The sequence below is a fragment of the Mixophyes fleayi genome, chromosome 4 (genome assembly GCF_038048845.1).
Source record: "Mixophyes fleayi isolate aMixFle1 chromosome 4, aMixFle1.hap1, whole genome shotgun sequence".
NCBI classification, from domain to species: domain Eukaryota; kingdom Metazoa; phylum Chordata; class Amphibia; order Anura; family Limnodynastidae; genus Mixophyes; species Mixophyes fleayi.
Window position 1 is genome coordinate 42,609,022 of NC_134405.1, and position 22,533 is coordinate 42,631,554.

The window sequence follows — 22,533 nt, forward strand, 5'->3', positions numbered from 1 at the left end:
ATTAACTCCAGGTTTCTGGTTACAGGGAAGAGACATTATTAGAAAATGTTTTGATAAAGTGATATGTTTTCCTGTACCGGAGACATAACCAGGCGAGGAAGGGTGTTGACATGAATCGCTATGTTTATCCCCGGTGGTCTAGTGGGGGCAGGAAGTGGGGCAGGTCGTCGGAATGACGTTACTGCGCATGTGTCTGATCTGCCTCCACTGTGGCTCTCTGACAGCTTTCCAGATGCCATGGCTCCTTTATAGATGCATTCAGTGACCACCTCAGTGATCCATGGTGCCGACTGCTTTGTGGTTGCTGGAATCATATGATATTTCTGCAAAAGCAAGACTCGTCTGTGAGAAGAATATAAAGGACAAAAAATACAAAAGGGACACTTGCACATAAGGCATCCTTATGACTAAATCTCCTAGGTGTGGTGCACTATTTCCCTGCTGTAAACTTGGGACTTTGCACAAATAATCTGTGGCAACTTCCTGCTCATTATAATAAGGCGTTTACTTGATACTGATCCATCAATATAATAGAAAAAAACAACTCTTGGCCACTAGAGGGACTCAGAGCATCATATTCAAACCACAAGAATTGATATACTGTATATGTGCTTAGCATTGTTTTCAGCTCAGACTAAAGAAATATCTAAACACTGCAAACCTAAGCCTGGGTAGAGACACAATAATTTGTCTCACCGAAGAACAAGTTTACATAATATTGTACTCCATTGACCGAAAATTACTTTTTTAAAAAAAAAATTCTGTTTTAAATATTTGTTTAAGCAAGGGATCAATGCTAATTGGGACCTGTCCTATTTGTGGCTGGCCCAACATCTCTTTGCTTCCTGGTGGCTGTCCCATAACCAGGCACCAGTCACCTTATGGATCAGCTCAGGGCTGATCAATCCCCCTTTCCTGCTCCTCACTTCCATCGCCCCCATTATATGTGCGTCCCACCACATCTGTCACGTAAGACCCCACAAATGAATGACCACTAGCTCTGGTGATCCATCCTCAAGGGCCCTCAGAAGCAAGTGGTGAAATATGTCTCATCCCAGCTGGTCCCCCAGCACAGCCTAAATGGGCAGTCTGGTGCAAGGAGTACATTCAACACAAGCTGAAACCTGTGCCAATGAGCGTGGGCACGACTAACAGTATCAGAGCCTCTGATAGAGGTGAGAAAACAATGGAGGAGTGTAGTCAAGTGATAGAGACCAAAGAAGGAGGTGCACAGTGTAGCTGGTAAGCAGAAGTCATGATAATAATAAGAGGAGGGAAGAGGGCCCAGCTCAAGAAAGCTTAAAATATAAAGGGAAAGGGACAGACAAACACTTGCAACGTGAGGGTGAGTCAGTGTAAGGGGATCTAGAAATCAGTTGTTCCAGTGGTGGTGGGTCGCACTGGAGAAATCAAGGAATAGTTGTAACAAGGGATTGTTGTTAGTGGTTATGGAGGAGGCATTACTGTAGTGTTGGGTTGGTGGTGTTGTGGTATTGCTGTAGAGTGGGGTTGGTGGTTATGGTGTCAGCATTGCTGTAGTGTAGGGCTGGTAAGAGCAGAATTGTTGTAGAATGGGGTTGCAGGTGTTGGTGCGGCATTGTTGTAGCATGGTATTAGTGGTGATGGCATTGCTGTAGCACGGTAATGGTGTTGATGGCATTACTGTAGTACGGTATTGATGGGGATGGTATTGCTGTAGTGTGGTATTAGGGGTGATGGCATTGCTGTAGCGCGGTATTGGTGGTGATGGCATTGCTGTAGCTCAGAGTTGGTGGTGGTGGTGGATGCATTGCTGTAGTAAGGGGTTGCTGGTGGTTGTGGCACTGGTGGCAGTACACAGTAGAGGCAGAATTGGGGGAACAGAAAGCATGGGGTCCACCTGAATTTACCAGTATCAGCATTAAACTTTGCCAGCAAGGGCTGGTGGCACTAAAGCAGAGAAAGCAACAGAGTAGGGTCCCCCTGCCATGGTGCTGGTGCTGAATTTCAGAGACAGTACTACTAGCTGTGAACCACAAGTGAAAGCATGTCCTCTCATCCAGGGCTGGGAGAACCTATAGTGCACCTGGGAAAAAATGCATTTGAAATAAACACTCCCTTAGACTTCCTTCCTTTACTCGTGTTAACTAAAACAGATGAAGAGAATGCTAAGGATACCTGCGTGGATTTAGGTTAGAGATGGTCACTGATCTCCGTGTTTTGGTTTTTGTTTTTGTTTTGGATTTGGATTACCTTTGTGTTTTGGTTTTGGTTTTGGCAAAACCGCCCTTGCATGTTTTGGTTTTGGTTTTGGTTTTGTTTGGTTTTGTTTTGCAATTTTGTTTAAAAATCATTTTTTTTCAAGCTAAAATAACCTAATTTAGTGCTCCACCTGTTTCTTGGATAAGTAAGGCAATTCTAAAGCCAATAAATTGTGAAAAAAAAAAAGTTTAATCGCTGGTAGGCCGTTCTTAATTCTACATACAAACCTGATTGTCTTCCTCTCCATCTTAGCCTATTGGCAATGCAGCCATCGTCTTTGGGTGTATATTACACCCTACACTTATAGTTAAATATAAAAAGACATGGACAAAGGCAGTTTGGTTTCTGTCTGCATCAGCCCCCCTCCACTTGTAGTTAAATAGAAAAAAACAGCCGGTATAGACTGTACACTAAAATAGAAATGGAAAAATGCAGTTTGGTATCTGTCTGTATATTACACCCTCCACTTGTAGTTAAATAGAAAAAAATCAGCCGGTATAGACTGTACAATATAAATATAAATGGACAAAGGTAGTTTGATTCCTGTATCTATGGGCCCCCCTCCACTTGTAGCAAAAGAGTTATAAATTCAGCCGATATAGAGTGTCACACATCTTACAATCCCCTTGCCTATCTTTCTCTCACTCTGCTTCTATTAGCTGGTGATATATCACCTAATCCAGGTCCCCCACACTCCTCACACACACATACATCAGAGCACTACCATTCTATAGCAAACCTCAAACACATCACCTGTCTCCCCTCTCTTCCAAAGTCCTTTAAATGTGCCCTTTGGAATGCACGCTCTGTTTGTAACAAACTTACCTCCATTCATGATCTCTTCCTCTCAAAAAACCTCAACCTTCTGGCAATAACAGAAATATAGCTCATGCAATCAGACACTGCCTCACCTGCAGCACTTTCACATGGTGGCCTCCATCTCACCCACACCTCCAGACCTGAAGGTAGACAAGGAGGTGGGGTTGGACTACTTCTCTCCCCACAGTGCACGTTTACAGTTCTACCAAATGTCCCATCACTCACGTTCACATCTTTTGAAGTACATGCTATTCGCATTTTTAATCCACTCTCTCTACGTGTTGCAGTGATCTATCGTCCCCCTGGAACACACCAATTTATTGAGGATTTCTCTGCATGGCTCCCTCACTTCTTATCTTCAGACATCCCCACCACCATCATGGGTGATTTCAACATCCCCATTGATAACCCACCTTCCAAAGCTGCTTCCAAACTACTCTCTCTAACCTCCTCACTTGACCTCTCCCAGTGGATTGAATCATAAACTCAAAAGGATGGCCACTGCCTTGATTTTGTTTTCTTTAGACTATGCTCAGTTTCTAATTTTCTTAACACACCCTTCCCCCTCTCGGATCAGCACCTTATCAGCTACTCACTCACCCCCACTGCTCTAACCTCTCTACTGTCTAAATCTACCAAGCCTCCTCATACCCGCAGAAATCTGAATTCTATTAATCTTCAACAATTTTCCACCTCTCTTCAACACCTTCTCTCCCCTATTTCTACATTCTCATCCCCTGAGATGGCAGTACCCCATTTTCACCAAACCTTAGCAACGGCCCTTGATCAAGTGGCTCCAGCGACACTACATACTACTCGTCGACTTCGATGTCAACCGTGGCACACTAAAACAACACGAAATCTTAAAAAACTGTCCCGTAAAGCAGAACGTCACTGGCGTAAATCTCGCACCTCTAATGACTTCTTCACATATACTTCTGTCTACCACTCCTATCGAAATGCTCTGGACACAAACAAACATACTTCCAATCTCTTATCTATGCTCAGGCTTCTAACCCCAAACGCCTTTTCAATACATTTAAATATCTTCTCAATCCTCCCACCCCGAACCCTCCATCTACTATCAGTGCTCAGGATCCTACTTCAAGGACAAGATTGACAAGATCAGACTAGAAATGGTATCCTCTTCCTCGACAAGCAATCAGCTCAATTCCTTCCCACTACCCTCTGACACCCTCTCTTCATTTGACCCCACAAATGAAGAGGAAATATCTACGCTCTTCTTATCTTCCTACGCTACCTCCTGTCCTCTTGATCCTATTCCCTCGCAAATTGGTAGATCCCTGTCTTCTGTGCTCATTTCACCTCTAACTCAAATCTGTAATCTCTCGCTCTCTACTGGCATCTTTCCATCACTATACAAGCATGCAGTGACTACTCCTATTCTAAAAAACAAGATTCCGACCCAAACTCTCTATCAAATTACCGTCCCATCTCTCAGCTGCCGTGCCCCTCCAAGCTTCTAGAGAGACTTGCCTACACTCGCCTCACACGCTTTCTTTCTGCTAACAACCTGTTGGATCCTCTTCAGTCTGGTTTTCGTTCTCAACACTCCACAGAGACTGCGTTGACCAAGGTTATCAATGATCTGATCACTGCTAAAACTGAACGCCATTACTCTCTCCTAATTCTCCTGGATCTCTCGGCTGTATTTGACACCGTTGACCACTCTCTTCTCCTACAAACACTGCAATCCCTAGGTCTTCAAGAAACTGTTCTATCCTGGTTCTCATCCTACCTTTCTAATTGCTCTTTCACTGTTAATTTATCTGGAGCCACCTCTGCTCCGTTTCCCCTATCAGTTGGAGTACCACAAGGCTCGGTGCTAGGTCCTCTGCTGTTCTCTATCTATACCGCTTCTCTTGGAAATCTAATAAGTTCCTTTGGCTTTCAGTATCATCTCTATGCGGATGATACCCAAATCTATCTATCCTCTCCTGATCTCTCGACATCTGTGTTGTCCCATGTAACTGATTGTCTTTCTGCCATTTCATCTTGGATGTCCTCTCTCCAACTCAAACTTAATCTTTCTAAAACAGAGTTAATAATATTCCCACCCACCAACAAGAGCATACCTGACATTTCTATCTCTGTTGATAACATGACCATAAATCCCACCCCACAAGCTCGCTGCCTAGGTGTAATCCTTGACTCACACCTATCCTTTGTTCCTCACATTGACTCTATATCTAAATCCTGCTACATACATCTAAAGAACATTTCCAGAATTCGCACATATCTCACGCAAGACACTGCAAAAAACCTTAATTCATGCACTCATCATCTCCCGCATTGACTAATGCAATTCCCTCCTTAATGGTCTTCCCAAAAACAGACTCAAACCTCTACAATCTATTTTGCACGCTGCGGCAAGACTGATTTCCCTTGCAAATCGTTATTCCTCTGTTGAATCACTCTGTATGTCTCTACACTGGCTGCCTGTTTTCTACCGAATCCAATATAAAATACTTTTACTAACCTACAAGGCCATCAACAAAGCTGCAGCAACATACATCTCCTCTCTTGTCTGAAAATATCTCACAACTCGGCAACTACGTTCTACACAAGATCTGCGTCTCTCATCCACCCTCATTACATCCTCACATTCCCAGTTACAGGACTTTTTTCGGGCTGCACCCACTCTATGGAATTCTCTCCCTCGCACAGTAAGACTCTCCTCTGGTCTACAAACTTTCAAGCCTTCTCTGAAAACTTACCTCTTCAGACAAGCTTATAATATTCCTCAGCCACCCTCTTAACCTTGCTACCTTTAGCCTGTTACACAATTTCACACAAGACAACTACCACCTGACCAACATTGTTGTGTGACGGGTTCATTTAGCTTATGAATCACTTTTACCTTTGCAGTCTGGCTGGGCCAAAATGCAAAATGTAGACTTAACCTCATGTGTCAATCTCCCATTGTCCCATAGATTGTAAGCTTGCGAGCAGGGCCTTCTCACCTCTTTGTCTGTTTTACCCAGTTTGTTTATTAGTTTATTATGTTTGTCCCCAATTGTAAAGCTCTACGGAATATGTTGGCGCTATATAAATAAATGATGATGATGATATTGATATTGTGTACAATATAAATAGAAATAGACAAAGGCAGTTTGGTTTCTGTCTGTATCAGATCCCCTCTCCACTTGTATTAAAATAGTGAAAAATTCAGCCGATATAGACTGTACAATATAAATAGAATTGGACAAAGGCAGTTTGGTGTCTGTCTGTGTATGACACCCTACCCTTATCGTGAAATTGACAAAACAGCAGCCTTTCAAGACTGTACGTGATATAGAAATGCCCCAAGTCCCTTTCCTATTTGGGGGTAGATTACACCCTACACTTGTGTAGAAAGTTTTAAAAAGATGTTATCGTCATCATCCTCACCCTCATCAGTGTGTACATCATCATCACAGACTATCAATTAATCTCCGCTTGAATCCGCCATTAGAGAACTGTCAGTGCTTGGATGTCTTTGATGGTAAAGGCCTTCCTCGTAGAAGATGTAGTTCATTTTTATAAACATCATCTATTCCACATTTTTCGAAAGTAACCTCCTACGTCGATCACTGACAAGGTTCCCGGCTGTGCTGAACACTCTTTTAGAGTACACACTGGAGGGTGGGCAGCTTAGGTATTGCAAAGCAAGTTTGTACATGGGTTTCCAAATGGCTTGCTTTGCTTCCCAGTAAGGAAAGGGACTGTCTGACATTTCCATATCAATTACCTCTTGAAAATAATCCTCCACCATCCTTTGCATGTTAATACTTGGATTGGATGGAGTTATGGGCAAAGTCACACATTTTTTTGAAAAATATTTCAAACCAGCTCAGATGTTAAACTGTTGTGGTCTGCCCCCGGCATCAACCCTGTTTTGCTTTTGAAAGTTTAATTTTTTCCGAGCAGCAGCTGCTTGAGAAACTTAAGGAGGAGACGCCGTCAAGCCAAGGCCCAGTTCCGCGGACAACTTGCTGACCAATAGCTCCTTGCAAAGGTTCCCATCTCGCTCATTTTGAAGCAAAGAATCAATGTAGGTCTTAAACCTTGGATCAAGCACAGTTACCAAAACGTAGTGATCCGAGTTCAAGATTTTAATTACTCGAGGATCATTGCGAAGCGAATTTAGTAATTGATCTACAAGGCCAACATACTTTGCAGAATTGCTTTCTTTCATCTCCTCCTTCAGTTTGTCAAGCTGCTTTTCCAGTAGTCGAATTAAGGGAATGACTTGGCTCAAGCTAGCAGAGTCTGCACTCACTTCACACGTCACAACTTCAAATGGTTTCAGCACCTTGCACAGCACAGAAAGGATTACCCACTGTGCAAGAGTGAAATACATCCCCCCTCCTTTCCCAATGTCATGGCTTGTGCAATACGCTTGGATGGCTTTGCGCTGTTCCTCCATCCTCTGAAGCATATACAGGGTGGAATTCCACCTAGTTAACACCTTTTGCTTAAGTTGGTGGCAGGGCAAGTTAAACTGTTCTTTGAGCTGCTGCAATCTCCTAGATGCTGTGGCAGAATACCTGAAACTTTTTGGTATAGTTGTGGAATAGCTTTACGGGAAAAATGGTGTTTTGCCATGGAATTTTGTAGCGCGGATGCAAAACATCAATTAACTGTGAAAAACCAGCTGCATTTACTGTGGATATTGGACGCAGATCTAACACTAACAAAGTAGCCATGGCGTCTGTGATTCGCTTGGCGACTGGGTGACTGCTGTCATATTTGCTTCCCCTAGCAAATGATTGCTTCACAGTTAATTGTTGTAATGTAGGACTGCTCTTTTTCTTGGCTTTCGTATGGGAGGAAGATTAACCCCCAGCAGCAGCAGCAGTGGGACTAACGTTTAAACATTCTTCAGAGGAATCATTTATAGTGCAGGAGTCATCCAGCCTTACTAAATGGGATGCCGGGCTAACTCCGAGTGCTACTGAGGATATTGATGAGGATGGTGTTGTGGGTGTAGATTTCAGTCGTCGGGATGTAGGTGACAGAAGGGTCCTAGCTGATGATGGAGTGTTTGTAAATTTTTTTGGAAGAACTTTCAGCTTTTCCCAACACCTTGCCATGAACTCTCGTCAAATGGCGTAACATGGATGAGGTTCCAAGAAGGTTAAGGTCCCTCCCTCAACTGACTGTGGCTTGACATACACTACAAATGGCTATACAACTGTTGTCAGGATTTGGGAAGAAATAATTCCACACACAAGAAGTGGATTTTTTTGTTTTATGCCCAGGCATGACAATGGCCTTTTTCTTGTCACGTGCCCGAACTGCTGCCACTGGTGCAGGACTTACACAAACAACCTCATCCTCATCAACATCCTCATTAGCACCCACGTCGCCTACACAAATCTCCCCCTCATCCTCTTCTAATTCCAAAGCGACGTCCTCAATTGGTGAATCACCAGCTACACTCAGGCTGTTCAGGCACACATCAGCAGAAATGCTGAAAAGGCCCCTCTTTATGGGTACACTAACAGAATGCTCACGATTACACATACCACTGGTGGATGAACTCTCCACAGGGATTGGTGTCATTTCTGATTCTGAGCAAATATTTTCCTCTAATGCCTTACTGTTTTCTTGCAGCTTGCCTTTCACGCGTAACAGTAGTTGTGCACCACTTTTGGACTCCAAATTACTTGGTCTCAGTAACATTTTTTGATCTGGCACTAATAGAGAAAGGCGAAGGCCTCATTCTTTCTTTGCCACTGCGTGTGTAGAATGGCAGGTTGGCCATTTTTTTTTTATCGCCAGTTAACTTTTCCTCAGTTACAGTTCTTTTTCGCTTCAACACGGTAAAAAAAAAATTTGTGTGTGTTTTTTTCCCTAAATTTAAAAAGACTATGTACTTTTACATAGGCTTTACCAGATGATGTACAAGGAAGACTACCATCAGGTCTGGTGCCAGCACCTGCTTGCTGAACCTGCTCATATGTGGACTGCTTTGAATCCATTTTAATGAGCCCAAAGCACTTGTAGTGCAAAATACTAAATAGATAGTGCTGCTAGATAATACTTTCAGCACCAGAAAAATTGTTTGTTCTCACTGGGAAATATGGGAAACCCCAAAGCACTTGTAGTTCAAAATCCAAACTTTATACTGCTGGTATATTTCTTTTTCTGCAGCCAGAAAATAGTTTCTCTAGGAGGGAATATGACACCCCAAACAGTTGGTAATGTTTGCAAAAATGCCTCCTCTATCTCTTCCTGCTATAACAATTGCTAGAAGAATTGCTAGAACAATTGCAACAATACTTGCATCAATAATTGCTAGAATAATCGGTAGAATAATTGCTCTTGACCCTGTTCTAATGCTGCCTGCGACCTAACCCTTCTCTCTCCCTCTGTCAAATGGCGATGGATTGCTGTGGAGGCGGGTATTTAAGGATTTCAAATATCGCGAGAACCGAGCTCCGAGATCCAACGACGTCACAATGACGTTTTGTCTCGATTATGATTACGAATTGGCGCCAGAGTACCGAGCCTGCTCGGCTCGGTACTCGGATAGCTGAAGTTCGGGCGGGTTCGGTTCTCGGGAAACCGAGCCCGCCCATCTCTAATTTAGGTGTACTGAGTAGGGTCCCCCCATTTCCCCCCAGAATAGCCTGAATTCTTTTTTGACATGGATTTAACAAGCTGCTGGATACGTTTCTTAAAAACTCTGGTTCATGTTGACATGATAGCATCAGGCAGTTGCTGCAGATTTGTAGGCTGCTGACTCATACTGCGAATCACCTATTCCACCACATCCCAAGGTGCTCTAATGGTTGATATATGGTCAGCAACAATTCTCTGATAGGACTTGACATTAAAATCATGCTCAGTTGGTATTAAGTGGCCTAATGTCTGCCAAGAAAAAATTCCCAACTATAATACACCACCACCAGCCTGTACCGATGATACAAGGCAGGATGGATCTGTCACAGAATTGCAGAGATGGCCGCTAACCGGTATTGACGCAACTGAATAGGGAGGCGTGGAGTCTAACGTACCCCCGGTATTCACCAGGGACCCCGGCAAGGGGGTTTGGGCTTAGCTGCAGAGGGCACGCAGGTCGCGGTCCTCCAAGACAGTCACCGGTGTAGCAACTTTAGTAGACAGGCGTAGTCAGGCAATCCATGTCAGAGCCAACCGAGCGGTGCAGTACACAGGGTGGATCCAGAGATAAGTCAGGTCAAGCCAAATAGTCAAACCAGCCGGGCAGCGAGGTACCAAAACGAAACACAGGAGAGTAGTCACAGGAAGCCGAGTCAGAACCGAATAACACACTGGATCAGAAGTTCAGGAGACGCTGGAGCAGGAGTGAACCAATACTCTGGGACTAGACATGTGTAAGAGGCTGCTCTATATACCCTAAGGTGCATCCTGATAGGGTTAGGGAGATTTTGGTGGTCAGGCATGCTGGCTGCCGATAGGAGAGCAGAGATAGAGTTCTGCTGCTAGGCAACAGGACGTGGTTGCTGAGAAGGTGCAGGCGTCCGTCTCCTGCACCAAGTGTCAGTGCAGAGACGGCCCCTGACAGGATCCATGAATACTTTCTGGTTATGTCAATTTCTGACCCTGCCATCTGCATGTCGCAGCAGAAATCGAGATTCGTCAGACTCAGTGCCGGTTTTATCATTTTCAAAAGTCCAGTTTTGGTGAGCCGGTGCCCACTGTAGACTCAGTTCTCTGTTCTTAGCTGACAATAGTGGGACCCGGCGTGGTCTTCTGCTGCTGTAAGCCTCCACTTCAAGGTCTGGTATGCTGTGCATTCAGAGACGCTCTTCAGCTCTGTTGTGTGTGAAAATTACAGGAGAACATTTACATAAATGGGAAGCTCATGGGGAATGGTTCTCCTCCAATCCCTAATACTGTTAACGCGCATTACTAGCGCTGTCTACTTGGGGGACTCTTGCCGTACATCATGGGTCATTAACAATATTCAATTTCTTGCTCTGTGACATCACTACTTCATTCTCTGTACTAAGAAATGTAACGGGAAATGTAAAAATTGCTTAAAACACACTTGTCACACAGAGTGGTCATCAATGCATGAAACGGGAGAAGGGGCACTAGTCCCCATAAAATAAGTTTCTTGTTACATTTGGGTTAAATAAGTGACTATGTATGTATTTATTTATTTATCTATTGATTTAGTTCCCCTGTCATATAGCAATGTGGTCCAGCACCAGCCCTATCAATACAGGGGCATCAGTGTCTTCTCGGGTAATAGGCAAAATCAGAAGCCTATAGTGGTAACTGTCACATTCCCATGATCTTCGTTTAATGCAGAGCTTTGTGCCACCTTACAAATAGTAATGATGACAATGAGATCAATGTCACTCTTATCCTTTCCACACTAAACAGTATAATAAATATATAATGTAAATACTGACATAAGAGGTTATACAGTGTAAAGTAGTCGCATGCAGTACTTTAAGAAAAACGCCTTAGAGCTGCATTACCACCAGTGGCGGAACTACCGTTGGTGCAGCAGGTGCGGTGCACCGGGGCCCATGGAGATAATGGGGCTCGTTGCACGGGGAACTAGTGAGCTGTGTGCCCCAGTTCCCTCCTCCCCACTTCCCTGCACCGGGGACCACAGCTCACCAGTTCTCCCTCTGATTACCTCCTAGGATGCGGAACATTATCGTGACTCCTGCTTTTTATTATTATTATTATCCTTTATTTATTAGGCGCCACAAGAGTTCCGCAGCGCCGTACACAGCACAAACAGTAGGCTAAACAAGGTAACACATCACAAACGGTTAACAAAAAATACCAAAACTTCAGAGACTCCAGGCAGGCTAATGCAGTAAAGACGGAGCAGAAGAGCAGGTATGGAGAACAGAGGGAAGAGGGCCCTGCTCAAATGAGCTTACATCCTAAGGGAGGGTAGACAGAACACAGGCACACAGGGAGCAAGATGAAGAAGTGGGGAGAGAACAGGGGGCGGGAGGAGAGAGGGGAAGAACAGGTGGAGGAGAGGTTAGGTGGAAGGTTGGTAAGCCTTTAGGAACAGGTAAGTTTTGAGTGCCCTTTTGAAGGAGGACAGATTGGGAGAAAGATGGATGGAGCGAGGGAGGTCGTTCCAGTGAAGGGGGGCAGCACGGGAGAAGTCTTGGATTCTGGAGTGGGAAGAGGTGATCAGAGTGGAGGAGAGGCGACGGTCATTGGCCGAGCGCAGGGAACGGGCAGGGGTGTGAATGGAGAGGAGGTTAGAGATATAGGGAGCAGTGGACTGGGAGAGAGCCTTGTAAGTGACGGTCAGGAGTTTGAAGAGGATTCTGTAAGGAATGGGGAGCCAGTGTAGGGCGAGGCAGAGAGGGGAGGCAGATGAGGAGCGGCGAGAAAGGAAGATGAGTCTTGCAGCCGCATTGAGTATAGAGCGGAGGGGGGCGAGATGGGAATGGGGGAGGCCGGTAAGCAGGAGGTTGCAATAATCAAGGCGGGAGATGATGAGTGCGTGGATGATAGTTTTGGTGGCATCCTGGGAGAGGAAGGGCCGGATGCGGGCAATGTTGCGTAGCTGGTAGCGACAGGCTTGGGCGAGGGATTGGATGTGGGGGGCGAAGGAGAGAGAGGAGTCGAGGGTAACGCCCAGGCAGCGGAGTTGGGTGACAGAGGAGATGATGGTATTGTTAACAGTAATAGAGAGGATGTGGTGGGCGGGGAGTCTAGGGGGAGGAAAGACAATCAGTTCAGTTTTGGAGATGTTAATTTTGAGAAAGCGCGATGACATCCAGGAGGAAATGGCAGAGAGGCAGTCAGATACACGAGAGAGGAGGGAGGAGGAGAGATCAGGCGAGGAGATGTAGAGTTGGATGTCGTCAGCGTAAAGGTGATACTGAAGACCGAATGAGGAGATGAGAGCCCCCAGGGAGGAGGTGTAGAGCGAAAAGAGTAGAGGGCCAAGAACAGAGCCCTGAGGGACACCAACAGGGAGAGGGAAGGGGGTGGAGGAGGAGCCAGACGTGGATACTGAGAAGGAGCGGTTAGCGAGGTATGAGGTGAACCAGGCAAGGACAGATCCAGAGAGGCCAAGAGAGAGAAGTGTTTGTAGCAGGAGGGGGTGGTCAACGGTGTCGAAGGCCGCAGAGAGGTCAAGGAGGATGAGCAGGGAGAAGTGACCCTTAGATTTGGCTAAAAGTAGATCGTTAGTAACTTTGGCCAGGGCAGTTTCGGTGGAGTGGAGGGGGCGGTAACCAGATTGAAGAGGGTCGAGGAGGGAATTGTCCGAGAGGTGTCTAGTGAGGCGGCAACAGACAATCCTCTCAAGTAATTTGGAGGCAAAGGGGAGAAGTGAGATAGGGCGATAGTTTGCAAGAGAGGTGGGGTCAAGATTAGGTTTTTTGAGGATGGGAGAGATAAGAGCGTGTTTAAATGAAGAGGGGACTACACCAGAGGAGAGTGATAGGTTGAAAAGGTGAGCAAGGTAAGAGCAGGCAGTGGGAGAGAGAGAGCGAAGGAGGTTAGAGGGGATAGGGTCAAGAGGACAGGTGGAGGGTGGAGAGGAAAGAATGAGGGAGCGAACTTCATCACCCGAAGTGGGGCAGAAGGAGCACCAGAGTAGGTTGTTGGAGAGAGAAAGGATAAGGGGGGCGGGAGAGGGATGGGATGAGGAAATGTTCAGTCGGATGATATCAATTTTAGAAGAGAAAAAAGTGGCGAAGTCAGAAGCGGAGAGGGAGGGCGGGACAGGAGGGGGAGGGGGAGAGAGGAGGGAGTTGAAGGTGGCAAAGAGGCGGCGGGGATTGGAGGACTGAGAGGAAATCAGGGACTTGAAGAAGGATTGTTTAGCCAGGGAGAGGGCGGAGCAGAATGAGGTGAGTGTAAATTTAAAGTGAAGGAAGTCGGCCAGGGAGCGAGATTTCCTCCAGAGGCGTTCAGCAGTGCGAGAGCACCTTTGGAGGAAGCGGGTGAGTTTGGAGTGCCAGGGTTGGGGAATGAGGCGGCGCTGGCGGATAGAAGAGGCTGGGGCGACAGCGTCAAGGGCAGCGTGTCACTTTTTTAACTTATCACGTCATTCATGTGTCACCACGTTGCATTGTGTAACGATAATGTACTGTCCTCTAATCTCTAATACTGTTTGCTTGTATTACCAGCACTGTCCACTTGGGGGACTCTTACCACACATCACGAAAGTCATTGATAAGATTACATTTCTTGCTGTACTGTGTGATATTAAATACTTTTGTGTCAAAAAAGACAAAAGTATTATAGGAGTGATACCTTTATTGGCTAACCCAAAAAAAATATATATTTTATTTGCTAGCTTTCAGAGCACAGAGTCCCCTTCATCAGGCAAGTTTACAAATGAATGACTGAGAAAAAGGCCCAGCATTTTAGAGCTGTTACACCAATAAATTTGTACTTGGGGGGGGGATACATCATACAGATAAGCTAAAGTAATAAAAAGGAGGTTTTCTGTTATGGATGGAAGATTAAAAGTCCTACGAGTTCAGAGGTCTGTACTCTGCTGTGGGGTGTGGAGTGTGTCCATGTAGTGGGTCATAAATCCAGGTGTTAGATTGAGTCCTTTAGTCAATGAATGGAATGTTCTTACCAGCTTGAATTCCCATATTTTTCTCTCCCTGTCATTTTGAAAAAGACCTTTCAGTATTAGGACTTTTAAATCTGTCATACTGTGTATGACAGACTTAAAAGTCCTAATACAGAAAGGCCACCTTTTGGTCAATTATACAGCAATGTGGTCCAGCAACAGCCCATTCAACGCAGAGGACATAGAGTCTTTCTGGTTCCACAAGTCTTCAGGGGGGAGCACGTCAGGAGAGTGTCACGGGATGCAAAGATAAAAGGAAAAAACGTGCATGCAAGCAGGGAGAGGTTTGGCACTGACACCAGAAAGAGGTGTGGAGTGTCCGGGCAGAGATGGGTTAATGAGGGGCATGGGGGCCACCCTCTCCCCGAGGGCCCCCAGCCAATGGCCGCCAGTCGATCACCTGTCAATTAGTGATCCGATTCTGTATTATGATTGAAGCGCTGTGGGGACTTTCTCAGTGTGCCTGCACTGGCCGCAAAGGGAATTGAAGGGGGCAGTGCACTAGGTGACATCTTCTAAGAGAGGTGCGAGGGAGTCTGAGGGCACAGCCATAGCAGAGAGTGGGACCTAATTTTAACAACAGGGAGTGAAAGAAACATTTTTTTTATTTGCAAAAAGTAAGTAATGAAAAATAAACATTTTAAAGGATTATTGGACAAAACACCTTTTAATAAAATATAATTATCTCTATTGTAATAATGTCCAATCTCCAGTCTTGAAGCAGTGAGCTATCATGGGGGGAGCACGCCTTCCATGGGAGTGTGTGTTACACACAGTAATAAATATATTTGCATTCATACGAAAATTAATTGGTTAAGTGCGTGACAGGGCGCTCACCTCTGCACGTTATATAAAGTATCACTATCATTAGACCACACATTAGACTACAATACATTAAAGTATTGATATGTGATATGGATAGTACAAAAATATGCAAGTACAAATGAGATGTTCAACCATGTCTATATGCCTATTTCCAGAACATTATGGGCCTGATTCATTAAGGAAAGGAAAGCAAAAAAAAAAGAGTAATGTTGCAAAACCATGTTGCATTGGAGGGGGAGGTAAATTTAAAATGTGGAGACAGAGTTGGGATAGGGCATGCCCTATATCAAGTTTAAATTTCAGTGTAAAAATAAAAAACAGGAATAGAGAAATTGAAGAAGCGCTTCACTATCAATTGCAGCTGTAACAGTCTTGTATCAACTATAACACTTCGATCAGGTTAATACAGATAAAATCAAATATTCAAGACAGATAAAGCACTATTGATCTCTCACAGGACTATAAACAAATAAACAATACTTATATTTAGTTGTGGTGAGTGTATGTCCTTTTTATACTTTCAACTAGGCAATACAGGAGATACAAATGAAAGCGAAAAAAAAGAAAAATTAATAGTGCAACACTATAAAACTCCTGACATAGTCAATAAGGAATCTTCATATGGAGATGGGACAACCGCTCATAAAAATCTTTCATTCATCCGTCCCAGTATCGAATTGGAGAAAAGGCAATCGTCTGGTAAATAAAGATGCTATAATGGGAATATCACAACAAAGATGGTGTCATCCAGATGTTACATTTGGTAGGTTTCACCATAACTGCAGATAGCACCCACCAACGCGTTTCGACCTAAGGATAAGGGTTCTTTATCAAGGTAGGTCTATCTACTAATAAAATAGACAAAGTTTTGTAATACGAGCAAATTAATTTACATGCTGCATATGGGGGAATAGTAATAATAGTCAATATATTTGAACAATTATAAAAATAACATTATAATATGATGCGCAAATAGAACAGACCATATAAAAAATAGTGACAATTATAGATCAAAAAGACAGAGTGTGTGGCCAGTACACTCTGTGTAAAATTGAAAATTCTGGGCATGTAGTAAAGATTCAGAGTCTGAAATATTCAGTTAATTGAAGAGCTGTGTAAAAACTGTTATATTCATAATCTCACCCAAAAGCAGCTGGCACCTAGTTACGGTGCTATTCACACATATATAAAATACGGGTCCCAAAATAAGCCCTTAGATGTCGTGTGTGTCACGTCTTTCACTGGAGAATGCTACTGACTGGTGTTGACGCGACTAAACTGAGAGGCGCGGAGTCTAACGCACTTCCGGTGTTCATCAGGGACCCCCGCAAGGAAGTATGGACTTTGCTGCGTGAAGTGCGCAGGTCGCGGTTTTCCCAGATAGTCACCAGTGCAATAGATAAAGCGTAGTCAGACAGGCCGAGTCGGAAACCAGATAGCGCAGTACCACGGAGATCAGGCAGAGAATAGTCAGGAACGGCCCAGGGGTCAAATACCAAATGACCAGCGAAGTACAGAAGGGAGATCCGGAAGAGTAGTCAAAAACAAGCCAAGTATATGGAGATAGCCAGACACAAGAATTGCAGAGTAGCTGGTGTATAGAACCAATACTCTGGCACCTACATGGTGCCAGAGGAGGACGTAAATACCAGGAGGGAGGAAATGAGAAGATAAGACTTCCGGCGATCAGCCCAGCTGATCGTCGAGGAAGCTAGGAAACCGAGCGGCCAGAGCGCATGCGCGCGCCGCGATCATGTGATCTGGACGTCCTGTTGCTAGGCAAGAAGAAGCAGCAGAGGGCGTCCATCTCCGGCGCCCGTGGGAGGTGCGGAGACGGCGCCTGACAGTGTGGACACTATGTGACCTTTATCTTCATGATCTAAATGAGATATATTGAGTGTTCTGGCTGGTGTGGGAGGAGTCTCCTCCCCTTTGAAGCTTTCACAGCATACAGACAGATCCCGAGTGTTGTTTATCCAAACATACGCTGTTATCAGTAGAGGTATGTCTAGTAAAGATGACGCGTTTCGTCTGCTCAAAGGGCAAACTTTTATGGTATGTCAGTTTTGTTGATCTGTAGTTATATCCTACTTTTGTAGGTTAGACATACTATTACATTGTTATACATAATATTCTATTTGAAGTTGGGTTGATATAATATATTGTAATAAACATTCTTGATTAGAACGACATCCGCCATCTGCCACTTTTTTTATATGGTCTGTTCTATTGGCGCACCATATTATAATGTTATTTTTATTTTTGTTGAGGTTTGGCACCCTTAAGTTGGTTTGCAACATTTTTAAAAGACAATTTACAATATATATTTTTATTATAGAACCATAATCAATTGGGAGCGCTCAAGTTGTTGTTGTTGATATTTGAACAATTAGTTGTGTGTCTTTAAAAAAAAATAATAATTAGAAGTAAAAAAAAATGTGTCTTGCACACCCTGGATCTAGAGGAGCAGCCATTGACATGTGCAGACAACCTAGACGAGCCCCCTGGGAGAGCTGTGTCATACTGCAGGATGTGTCAACACATACAGCCTTATAACCATGGCTTTATATCACATGCGTTTTATAGAGGGATGTCTGCACAATTTACAGGTACCTGTACGAATATTAATATATATTACATCCAGCCATCATACCTTGGATGTAACTCGCTGTCCAGAAGGAAATCACTGGATTGGAGCAGAAATAAGCTAATGTAAGTAGTTGTAATATATGCCCCCCTCCACTGGAATGACCTCCCTTACTCCATCCAACGGTCCCCTAATCTGTACACCTTCAAACGGGCACACAAAACGTATCTGTTCCTCAAAGCCTACCAGCCATCCAAGTAACCTTCTCCATGCTTATTCTCCTTATGTCCCTCTTCCCTGTATGTGCTCCTGTTGCGCTTGACCGTCTCCACTGACTCCTCTTGTGCCTGCTGTCTCTCTGTTCTCCCTTTAGTATGTAAGCTCTTACAAGCAGGGTCCTCTTCCCTTCTGTCTCTATACCATTTCTTCTCCTCCAACATCACAGTACTTGTTATGCTTGGAGTTATTGAAGTCTATGTTTTACTAGTTTTTGTTCTGTGGTGTTGTACCCTGTATGGTGTACTGTTTGTATTCTGTACAGTGTTGCAGAAATCATATGGCACCAAGTAGCTGCCTGTATTTCTCAATGCTGAGAAATATAGGCAGGTACTTATCCATTGTGCAATGCCATCAGGGAGGCATCTGATTGGCTCCAAATTTATTCTGCAGCTGGACAATGACTCTAAACATACATTCAATGTCATTAAGAACTATATTTATCGTAAAGAAGAACAAGAGTCCTGGATTTGATGACATGGCCCCCACAGAGCCATGATCTCAACATCATCGAGTCTGTCTGGGATTACATGAAGAGACAGAAGGATTTGAACAAGCCTACATCCACAGAAGATCTGTGGTTAGTTCTCCAAGATGTTTTGGAACAACCTACCTGCCGAATTCCTTCAAAAACTGTGTGCAAGTGTACCTAGAAGAATTGATGCTGTTTTGAAGGCAAAGGGTGGTCACATCAAATATTGATTTGATTTAGATTTCTCTTCTGTTCATTCACTTTGCATTTTGCTAGCAGTACTGTATATGTCACTGGCTATCTGTCTTGTATGCTTTAAAACCTCAGGGAGATTGTTTTTGTTTTGGAAAAGGTTCCCAAAGAGTGTCTTCTGCTGTAGGCTCGTAAGGGTCCATGGGCTATGAATAGATAGAGAAGGGTGGGCTCCATACATAAGGCCCATTCTGGGTGTTCCAGTTTACCAGAGTATGTTGTAGCTCACTTTGCTAGTTATCAGGAGTTTCACCTCTATGGGGCTGGTAAAAGGCTAGAGGTTGAGACCTGTCAAAATAAATGTGAATCTGATGAATATCAGAAGTCATTGTGCTACTACACTCCTTCTCATGCTAAACCAAAAGAACATCATTACTTCTTTAAAAACTGGATGCTGGCCTAATGTTGTTGTCCATCACCAAAAATGGATGTCATACAGTGCTTCAAAGGGATCACTTTACTGCCTTTATTGTACACTAATGGGAAGTTTTCACATGGCAATGGAAAAAATCACAAGAGAAGATTAAAAAACACAAGGAAAGCGATGCACACCGAAACTGCATTTAGTTAGCAGTGTTGGACTGGGACATGAAGAGCCCACCAGGACATGTCATAGTAGGGGCCCACCAGAGGGGGTGTGGCCAGCTACCTGTATGTGTGACTTGAGGGGGCATGGTCAGCCTGCCAAGGACATGGCTAGTGCCATATTGTAGCATATAAGAATGCAGTATATACAAAAAGTGCATAGTCTGGGCTTCAGCCCTTAGATCAGTACAAAGCTGACCAGTCACCAAAAATAAGGACTGTCCCATCAGAACAGTTGGCAGCTATCCTGCTCTCTTATTTCAAATTTCCTGTTTGGGAAAAAAGGATAGGTACAAGAATAATGAAAAGACGAGCCATGAATGAACACTCTAGCCCCCCCTTCTCAACCATCCCAGATGTTAAATCAATAGCAACACACGGGCACACACTAATACAGTTCTCATGCACACAGAAACACACTAAAACATTTCTCATGCATACTGACAAACACCCCTTCTCTCATACACACAGTTTGTCATACACACCGACACACTCTGATACATACAAACTGACACACGTTCTGTCTCATACACACAGAAACATAAACTCCGATACACTTACCTTTTCCTGCAGTACTGCCTCCAGCTTCCTCAATGGCAGTATGGGTAGAGGTTTCTGTGCTCTGTCTGACACAGTCAATCAGCCAATCAGAGCACAGCAGAGGCAGTGAGCAGGAACTCCTCTGCATTACCGAGCAGCACAGGCTGCACCTACACCTACTCCTCTGTGGGGGGCCCTGGTGATCAGGGCTGCCATCAGAAATTATGGGGCCCAATAAAAATGAAACAGGAAGTGCCCCCCTACCCCCCCCCCCCTTGCCCAGATGCCATCAGACCTCCCCACATGCCCCTAAGACCTCACTAAATATTACAAATTCATACCTTGTGCTACACTCACACATCAAATGTTAAGAATTTTCTGCGTGTGATAACAATCAATTCTGCCAAGTTCTAATGTCATACGTTTTTTTCAGAGCTGTGTCTATGTGGAGTCTATAACCTCTTTGTATGTAGTACCTCTAATAGAAAGAACAGGAAAGGTAGACTGTGTTTATAATGTCAAAAGATATATAACAAAGGAAGAGCCACTTATAACATATAGGGTTTTAAAGTAATTTAATAGCTTATCAATTTTTCAATTCCATGCAACAAGTTCCTTATTGAATTGTTCACATTTGCTCAGGGCAGGATTTCCCGCTAGGCACCCTAGGGCCCAGCGGTACCTAGAGGGCCCTGTCAGAGCCGACGGTGAGCAGGGTAGGCAAGGCAGAGGGGCGCTCCCCTCCGCCTGCCATCCCCCTCTGTCCGCCAGCATAACGGCGAAAATAAAGATGTAAAAAAAAAAAAAAAAAAGAAGTCAGCTGACCGACGGGACCCTGACGTTGGGCGTGATGACGTCACTCCCGACGTGATTTTCAGCATGAAGTCGGCGAGGAGCACTTGCTGAGCAGAGAGGAGGAGCAGCGGCAGTGCGACATCGGACAATAGAAGGTAAGTTAACTAACGGAGGGGCCATGTCAGAGAAGTTTGAAACAGGTATTAAGGGAGGGGGCATGATGGCAATATTAAGTATATGAGGGGGCATGATGGCAATATTAAATATATGAGGGGGCATGATGGCAATATTAAATATATGAGGGGGCATGATGGCAATATTAAATATATGAGGGGGCATGATGGCAATATTAAATATATGAGGGGGCATGATGGCAATATTAAATATATGAGGGGGCATGATGGCAATATTAAATATATGAGGGGGCATGATGGCAATATTAAGTATATGAGGGGGCATGATGGCAATATTAAATATATGAGGGGGCATGATGGCAATATTAAGTATATGAGGGGGCATGATGGCAATATTAAGTATATGAGGGGGCATGATAGCAATATTAAATATATGAGGGGGCATGATGGCAATATTAAGTATATGAGGGGGCATGATGGCAATATTAAATAAATGAGGGGGCATGATGGCAATATTAACTATATGAGGGGGCATGATGGCAATATTAACTATATGAGGGGGCATGATGGCAATATTAAGTATATGAGGGGGCATGATGGCAATAATAAGTATATGAGGGGGCATGATGGCAATAATAAGTATATGAGGGGGCATGATGGCAATAATAAGTAGCAGAGGGGCATGATGACAGAAATGTGGAACAGGCCGTCTGAGGGTAAATAAACAAGGGGAGCAAAATCATGGAGGGCACAGTGTGATGGTGATGGGTGCACAGTGTGATGATTAAAGGGCAAAAGCATGATGGAGTACAGTGTACTAAAGGGGAAGTGTGAAGGAAGAGCAAAAGTGATGAAGTAGGGGACATTTTTTTCTCTTCTGTACTTCAACTTATTTGCCCAAATACATTTTTTGTAGGAGGGAGCTGTGAGAGCTTACACAGGCCCAGTGTGCTTGGTCTGGGCGTGCAGGGACTGAAGTGACATCATACGGAGGATCAAGGTACAGTGCGCAGAGTTGGACCAATAATATCAACGTGCAGGGACTGAAATAAGCTTTCTTTTCATCAGCAAATGTGAGTAATGAAAAGTTATCATTCTAAACGATTATTGTAAAAATCCTATTATTAAAATGTAATTATCTCTATTGTAAAAATGTGCACTCTTCAGTCTGTGACAGAAGCTCTGGGCAAGTGGTAAATAGCAGGTACATAAGTCCCAGGTTCCTGTCGGTTGTACTTTAAAACAGACTGATCAAGAGATGGGAGGTGGCTGTGAAAAGGCAGCTGGGATATGCATCCAGTGTCTTAGACCTGGGGAGGAGATGAGCTGCCTCCTCAGACACTCTGCTGCAGTGAGCAATAATAAGTTGTAGTTCTGAAAAAGGGTCTTGCTAAATGTATTGTCTAGTAGCCAGACGGCTAGGATTTTG